This window comes from Sebastes umbrosus, chromosome 23, assembly GCF_015220745.1.
Source record: "Sebastes umbrosus isolate fSebUmb1 chromosome 23, fSebUmb1.pri, whole genome shotgun sequence".
NCBI lineage: Eukaryota > Metazoa > Chordata > Actinopteri > Perciformes > Sebastidae > Sebastes > Sebastes umbrosus.
The window spans coordinates 9,221,210-9,230,339 of NC_051291.1; the positions used below are offsets into that span (position 1 = coordinate 9,221,210).

A 9,130-nucleotide genomic window follows, 5' to 3' on the forward strand; every position below is an offset into this window, starting at 1 on the left:
AGGATACGATAGGATACGATAGGATACGATAGGATACGATACGATAGGATAAGATACAATACGATACGTTTGTACAACGATACGATACGATATGATACATATCACTATCCATGGTTCCGATATGATTCAAGGACGATACTTGGCTCATCTAGAGCGATATGATACGATAGGATACGATATGATACGATAATATATGATATGGTACAATATGATACGATAGGATACAATAGGATACGATATAATGCGATAGGATACGATATGATACAATATGATACGATAGGATACGATAGGATACGATAGGATAGGATACAATACGATACGTTTGTACAACGATACGATACGATACGATACATATCACTATCCATGGTTCCGATATGATTCAAGGACGATACTTGGCTCATCTAGAGCGATATGATACGATAGGATACGATATGATACGATAATATATGATATGGTACAATATGATACGATAGGATACAATAGGATACGATATAATGCGATAGGATACGATATGATACAATATGATACGATAGGATACGATAGGATACGATAGGATAGGATACAATACGATACGTTTGTACAACGATACGATACGATACGATACATATCACTATCCATGGTTCCGATATGATTCAAGGACGATACTTGGCTCATCTAGAGCGATATGATACAATATGATACAAGAGGATGCGGTAGGATACGATATGATATGATAGGATACGATATGATACAATATGATACGATAGGATACAATATGATACAAGAGGATGCGGTAGGATACGATATGATATGATAGGATACGATATGATACAATATGATACGATAGGATACAATATGATACAAGAGGATGCGATAGGATACGATATGATACAATATGATACGAGAGAATGTGATAGGATAGGATACGATACGATACGTTTGTACAACGATACGATACATATCACTATCCATGGTTCCGATATGATTCAAGGACGATACTTGGCTCATCTAGAGCGATTTGATACGATAGGATACGATATGATACGATAGGATAGGATACGATACAATACCATACCATACCATACCATGAGATACGATATGATTCAATGCCTTGAAATCATTACAAAATAAATAAGTCGTATTTCCTTCTGGCAAGTGAAGATATCTGCAGTGCTGTCAGAATATTTCAACCTTTCTCAGATAACAATCAGCTTGTTTCAAGTATTTTCTATTAATCTTGATTCGAGTGCAGCGACATGCCTTACTTCCATGTTTCAAAACACTCATTTCTAAAAGAAAATCTTGAAACAGCGTGACTTGTATTGGAAAAAGGTTGAGCCGCAGGTTTCCATCAACACTTTGCTGAATATTTGCAAAAAAAAATCCTTTGATATCGTTTTCATTTGAGTTATTTCAGTCTGTAATTGAGTCCTTGGAGTCTTACTTTCTTATAACAAGGGAACGTATCTGCAGTGACTCTGAACCACAGATGGAATAATTTAACTTCTTTCCAATTAAAACCAACCTGTCTCAAGTATTGTCTAAAATGAGGTTTTATTTGTCTTGATGCAGTGATCCAACACACTCCTTTCCTTTTTCTTTACGATTTTTTCACTTGTTTTAAGAAAATACGGTTTGTAAAGACTCCAATATAGACAGATTTACAGGAAGCATCATATGCTCACCTACGGTAATAGAGCAGTGGCAGAGGTGAAAGCATGATGTTTGTAATCCTGACCTGCCGTGGCATCAGAGTGTCCTGTCAGCCAGACTTATGGTCCGGGTTTACGGGGGTATCCCTGCTCCTTGGCTGGATCCCCAGCTCCCTCCACTCTGCTCCCCTCGCGCCTGTGTGCCTTAGATCAGCCTGGGTCTTTATGAGCTGTCTCTACCCTGTCTCCCTCCCTTAATCTCACAGCAGCTATTAACAGGGGCAACTCTGGCTCCAGCCTTGCATGGCAACACCGCTGTCTAATCCTGCCGCTGCTGTTTGGAGGGGTGAGGCCGACTGCTGACGCACCGCTCAGGGAGAGGGAGGCAGGGGAGACGGTCACTGAGTCTTCTGAAAAGGAAGAAAATCTGTCTTTAATGAAAAAACACACACTTTGGATGTGCACTTAACGAACAAATTGCTGCCTCTAAGTATTTGAATTACACAGTATAAGGCTAAAACAAGAGCAAAACACTGTTTAAATGCTTTTCTTTGTGCTCCCTAAACGCAGGAGAAATGATGTCAGTCTGGATCCTCTGCATCACTGACGCCTTTTTGCTGCAAAAGCCCTTTTTATTTTCTCGCTGTAGGTCAGAAGAAACTTAAATCTCAGCCTTGAAATGTCAAAACAATTACAGCCCACATAAGTGAATTTTTTGGAGCTCGCTATGCATTCTGGTCACTGTGTGCGTGTGCATGTATTGCATAGCGGGATGAGAAAAGCCCCCCCTAATCGGATTATTATACAAAAGCACGCTGGTGGAAACCGAGCTCGGTAATTAGCAGAATTTTAGCAATTCAATGGTCTATTAAATACCCTCGTCAGTCTTTCTGTTGTATCTCTGTGTGCCATCCACAGATAGCTGAAAGCACATGGCACAAGATGGTTTGTTAGTTAGCAAGCCAAAAAAGTGTATTTCATTTGTTTTTAGGGCTGCAAACTAACAATTATTTTCATTGCACGAAATTGCATCTCGATTCATGTGCTGAACACACTTCAGTGTGTTCTGCATTTGGATGTGTTGTCTTTGTTTTCTACACGTGTTGTTGAACGTGTTACTCAACTTGCCCGTTTTATTTATTTTCAGCATTTTATTTTCTAAATGCTGCATTTGTGTTGTCGAATTGATGAAAATGTTCTCCTCTCTTGCTCTTTTTTATGTCTATTTGCAGTTGTTAAGTTGCAGTGAGTTGACCTCTCAGGGCCAGCTGTCGTTGAGTCATCAAAATATAAATACAACACTTGAAGAGAACCAAATTAACACTTGTATATATCTTTATCCTTTAGTAGATGAATATACTGAGCTGTGAAAAGAATATGATAATAATAATATTAGATATGGAAGTGTGGAAAGTGGTCTCTATGCATATTAGACGTATATATTCAGGATACATGAGTGGTACAGTATGAGAGTAAGGGTGAGTGAGTGGAGTGTAGTGTCAGAGTATCATTTGTTCATTTGAACGATTGCCCTGACGAAGAAGAAGTTGTTCTTGACTCCGGATGTGTGAGTAATGATATAAAGAGATGACTAGTGGCTGAGTCAGATCATTGATGATGTTCGTAGTTGAGACGCATGTCCGCAGTTTCAGGAAATGATGTGACCTCTTCAAATTTGCTTCTCCAAACCTCAAAAATATTCCATTCACAACGATATAAATAAGGGAAAAGCAGCACATCCTCATATTTGAGAAGCTGGAACTGGTTAGTCTTTGGCAGTTTTGCTTAATTTGCTTACTGTAAAGTTACTACGAAGAACTTTCATTTTGTGTTGATTTTGGCGGTCCCTGTGGACAACAGCGGTAGTGTTTTCCGAAACCTCTCATTTTACTGCAGCAGGATCTGACTGGTTCTGGTTCTCCCGTGCCTCCCCTCCCTCCAGCGGGCCCGGCAATACGGCCTGGACCTCTAGCAGGGTGGTGTCCGTGTTCAGGCTGTTCTCATACACCACTCGTATCTATACCTATGAAAAGTAATATACCGTAATTTGTATATATTACTATATTTTTTTTGGCTGGTGAGCGAAGCAAATCTAGCAGCAACTTACATATTTTACCAGCATTTGGCTGTTGGTGGGTACTAATTTTCAACCCTCTGCGAAACACCAGAAATCAAATCAGAAATCACCGCACAGTAGACTGTTCTTCTGGAGTTATTTTAACCCAAACCACGATCTTTTCCTAAACCTAACTACGTAGTTTTGGTGCCTAAACCTGTGAAGACGGAAGTTTATTTTGAAAAGACTGGAGCGGAAATTGACACGTGAAAACGCACAGAAATATATAGTAGATATCATACGAACCGCTGTATGAGGATACGATGCGGTGTCGGCTCCCAGCGGGGACCGGCAGAGCAGCGAAGCGAAGCTCTGCACCTGGCTGGAAGAGGAGCCGCTGTTACCGGGTGTGGAGCTCTCAGCATCCCGCTGGAGCTCCGATCGCAGGTTGAAGGCGGCAGCGAAGCCGGATCTGGGTTTGTCCGCGGTGGACTGGTTGCTTCTGGATGCCTCGCTGGAGTCTGTGTTGAAGGTCTTTCTGGTGAACCTGCATAATTTCATCTGATTCCGCGTGGAATTGGTCCCAATGGCGCCAATGACAAGCATTAAGAATATAGAAATAGCCACTCACGTAGGTCATATAGAAACATCATTATTAAATGTTGAGGCTGTTTCATAACCATGAATATAATCAATAATCCTCACAGTAACTTAAATAAATTTCTTGAATGATTCACTTTCAATTAATTAGTAGTTGTTTCACCACATATGGATTTGGGTTATAGTTTGCTTGTGACTTTAAATGTGTTGCTTTACTGTAGGTCTCCTGACGCCAGTGTGTGGCCACTTGGTAATACACACAACCAATTTTAATCAGCGGGCTTCCCAGAACAACACTCGACGTGTTAAATAGCTCTCTACTGAAAAATAAAAAATCAGCAGGATGTCATTTTGAGGCAACGAGGTACCGGCCCGTCTCATTTTCTTCCCTCAAGTACCACACGTACTCCTATGGGTTTGTTATCACACTCCGTTATTCTGCGCCTGTCACCCCAACTGTTAATTATTCGTGGTTAATAACCACCTGCATAGGCTTAATTTTGTCCCTGACATTTCATTAGCTAACATCAGACGCCTTCATTAGTTTTTTTTCTGGAATCACAGTTGAGGATATTGAGTTGGATGACATTAACTTTCACACTGGAAATTTATCTGATGAACCTTGTAAATTGTAAATCATGTAATATTTCACCCGCTGGAAGTATAATTTCAGGTACAGGTTTTATTGCTTGATACATATTCAGTCTCTGTAGTGTGATTTTGGGGGGTTTTGATTGCATGAATGATGAAGTGTGGACTCTGGAGTGATTTAGTGGATCTGCTGAGGGCTGTTTTCGTGAACTGTTCATCATCTGGACCCCAGATGTACCGATGAGCCCCGAGGAGGAGACAAAGATATGAAGTAGTACTCAATGTGATGAATCTGCTGCATCTCCCAGCTGATCTTTTAAATCAAATCCAACAAAGTTTTAGGGCGTTTGGCCTTCTGGTCGACTTATGCAGCATCTCAGAGGATACAGGATTGGCATCTCTGTATCAGGAAAATCTTTGACGTCTAGTTGTGTAACTAAAGTGAGAGATCACTGGACTATCTGTAGTAGCGCTCGTCAAATACAGCAGCATGGTCAGTGGCCGTATGCATCAAACTATGACACTCTACGTGGCTGTAGTTTAGGCGGGAGTAAAGGAAGAAGCCAAGTTAAGTAGCATAAAGAGCGATAAAGTCTGTGTAGGTCAGGGTAGATGGGTGGGTCAAACAAACCCAGGACTTTCCCCCAGGAGACCGGTGTTCGTGTCTCGTGTGAAACCAAAAGTCAACCGTGCCTTATGTTAAGTTACGTAATGTTATTATGTTGTGTATACACAATATAGCCTACTTAACTACGTAACAAACATACTTATTTTAACCCCAAACCATGATCTTTCCCTAAACCCAACCAAGTAGTTTTGTGGCCTAAACCTAATTAAATTTGTTCCTGTGAAAACGGTTTATTTTGAACAGACACTGTCTGTGGGATGGACGCTGCCCTTGTTGCGACCAGCAGCACGGAGGGGCGTTTGAGTTATTGCCATCGGGCCGGCGTCTCAGTGTGCCTGCAGGAAGGACTAAGAGATTTAAGACATCCTTTGTTATAATAGCCTTTGGTCTGCTGAACTCCATTAAATGAACATTGTACAGGAGAGTCACTCATAATAGTAAATCAAAAAGTTATTTTTAAGGGGATCTTGTATTACCTGATTTGTATTGTTATGTGTTTATGTGGACTGCTCGGCTTATCGTGGCTGCAAACGTAATTCCCCTAACTCTTCCCTAATCAAGTGTTTTAGTTGCCAAACCCTAAACATACCGTAATAGTAATAATTTTGTTTGCCATAACCCCAATCTTTCCCGAACCTTAACCATAACAAACTGTTTCTAGGTGCAGATAAACAGAAAGCCAACATTCTTATCTAGCAATAAAGTTGTGTTGTTACAAGTTATAAACGAGGCCTTTGATAATGCTGAGCACCTAAAAGAAATCACTGGACAGAAATGTCTGCCAGAGAAGGATTTTGTTGTTGATCCTTTTCTCACAATTGGGGCCAAAAAAAGAAAAGACACAATCCCTAAAGTGAGTGATTGAACTCCTCTGTAGTGGACAGACGGTCTCTTCTTTCTGTCCTCTGTTCGTTAAGTAGCCGTCAATACCAACCCTTCCAGCTGAACAAACATCTTCATCGGTGCGGCGTATCAGATCAATCTGCATGCGTCCCACGGAGCTTCTTCTGCTACGGCCCGAGCCCGATCTCGCCGCGCGTTTCCGTTTCATGCACACAGCAATCCACTCTGAGAGCTCTTGAAAAGGAGGAGGTGGGGAAGGAAGCATGCCTCTGATTAAAGTAAGCTCCCTGTGAGTTGTGACCCAGCCTGACCGTGGCAGCTCTCCAGATCTGCTGATGATCTCTCTCTCTCTCTCTCTCTCTCTGTGGGCCGACATGGGGGTTTTCTGTCGGAGGCGTAGCTCCTCCGTCTATAAACATTTCCCCGTCAAGTGCTGGCCTCTAATTCACCTGGCAGCTCACTCAGCATTATATAAGACATCCCAGCGTTGTTACTGTAAAGTGAAAGCTGTAACCCAGCGTGTCCCTCGCTTATGAATCAAGCTGCAAACACAATCGGCAGAACATTTAAGCGATTAAAAGGTCACTAATATCGAGGAAGATCCTAAAATCTCTCTTTACACAGGGAGGAAGACCACATTTGACTTTGGCTTTAATGAGAAAAAAAAGAAATATTTTAATTAGCAAATGAATTAATACACGATTGTCCTTGTCTTGTAATGTAATAACACGCATCAGTACCTGCCAAATACTTCTCGCGGACTAATTTAGACTTGGCATTGGGGGACCGGACTCAATTTTGAGATGAAAAGTTTAGAAATTCCCCGGTGCTGTTTAAAAACTTTAATCAAGCTCCAAGGTTGAAATCCTGCCATGCTTTTAATTTTCCACCGTGCTTTATGGTCTCTGCGGCGTCTAACCTGCAACTTGAGAGGATATTTAGGAGAGCATAGCATGTTACAGGATCTGGATCTGTCTCTTAGCGTTAGCTTGTAGGCTTAAAGAAAAACAATCAGAGCTGATTGGACGTTTGTTGGAGAGAAAACCCAGAAACAGATGGAGGTCTGCTGCAACTTATGATGTAAAAACTGCAAAAGAAATGGCATTTTTTGTTGTTGTTATCAAATCATTTGAACTAAAAAACATTTTTTAGCTGTTCAAAATGCACCTTAAAGGGAGATTTTTCAAGTATTTAATACTCTTCTCAACATGGGAGTGGACGAATATGCTGCTTAATGCAAATGTGTGTATATATTTATTATTGGAAATCAATTAACAACACAAAACAATGACAAATATTGTCCAGAAACCCTCACAGGTACTGCATTTAGCATAAAGAATATGCTCAAATCATAACATGGCAAACTGCAGCCCAACAGGCAACAACATCTGTCAGTGTGTCAATGTGCTGACTTGACTATGACTTGCCCCAAACTGCATGTGATTATCATAAAGTGGGCATGTCTGTAAAGGGGAGACTCGTGGGTACCCATAGAACCCATTTTCATTCACATATCTTGAGGTCAGAGGTCAAGGGGCCCCTTTGAAAATGGCCATGACAGTTTTTCCTCGCCAAAATTTAGTGTAAGTTTGGAGAGTTATTTAACCTCCTTCGTGACAAGCTAGTAGGACATGGTTGGTACCAATGGATTCCTTAAGTGTTGTAGTTTCATATGGTGCCAGTATCTTCACTCTAGTTTTAAAACTATTTTTATGAAGCATCTTTTGGAGGATTATGAGAAGCAATTTCACCTGCATTTGACCTCACAGCTTCCACTGATAGGATAACGTTCACCACATGTCTACCATCTGCTGTCCGTATGCTGTGTAGTATACGTACAGTGGCACTTGTCAAACCACACTGGATTTATCGGCGTCTGAACACTCGGTTGTGTTGATACGAAGTCGCCGTTTTGATCCGCTCTTATCTGTTTGGGCAGGAAGGTGCTCCGATCAGATCGGAGGTGGGAGATAACAAAGACTTTCTAAGGAAGACATCCCGTCTGTGATCAGACAGCTTTTTGGCGAGCTGAACCCCCTGTGATGGAGCAGAGGGGGGTGGCAACAGGACGCTCCTGACAATGCTATTATTATGTGGATGTTTTAAGGGTTTAGTAGTACAGAGCTGTGCAGACGTTGCTGCTGCTGGTCATTTGGAAACTCCTTCTTTTATTTGGAAAGAAACTTGATTGCCAGGTGGTTTTGTCTCCAGATTAAAATTATTTGCACTGAGGCACTTAACATGCATTAAAGAAATTATTTCAGTCCGTGTGATGGCTCCGTTAAGCTCCAATTTAATAGAAATCATTATCGAATTTCATATAGACTTAAAAACAAAGTAGCTGAATTCACTCTGACATCCTCTGAAACGCTCTCTCTTTATTTGAACTTAGATAAAATGCCGTCAGTCTGTGAAGCTCCTGTCAGAGGTGTACCTCTGATGTGTTCATTACTGTTCTGGAAGATTTCTGCCGCGATGAGGCCAAAACGATCACCTGCGTTTAATGATTCACTCCACATTCACTGAGTTATATTCATACTTTTTCTGACCATAAAGGGGCAGATGGAGCTGCAGAACCACCGGAGCGGTGATGAGAAGTGTAGAAAGGATTCGACTTGTCATTCTTCATATCACACCAGGTCTCAGAATTAGTCTTTTTCCTCTTCGCAGGGAGGAAGTTGAGCTGGCTGGATTCCCGACTGCATGCAGATTTTTCTCACTTTACCGCCATCCTCCTCTGACCGAGGAGAGAAGACATTTAATTACTCGGGACAATTTAAT

The 9,130-nt window shown here is 41.3% G+C and overlaps 1 protein-coding gene across 3 annotated transcripts in view; it reads left to right on the forward strand.

The window, feature by feature from the left end:
* The window catches only part of LOC119483089 (ankyrin repeat and BTB/POZ domain-containing protein BTBD11-A), a 181,150-nt gene that overhangs the window by 74,830 nt on the left and 97,190 nt on the right, over positions 1–9,130 (forward strand). The gene's annotated exons all lie outside the window — the stretch shown is intronic.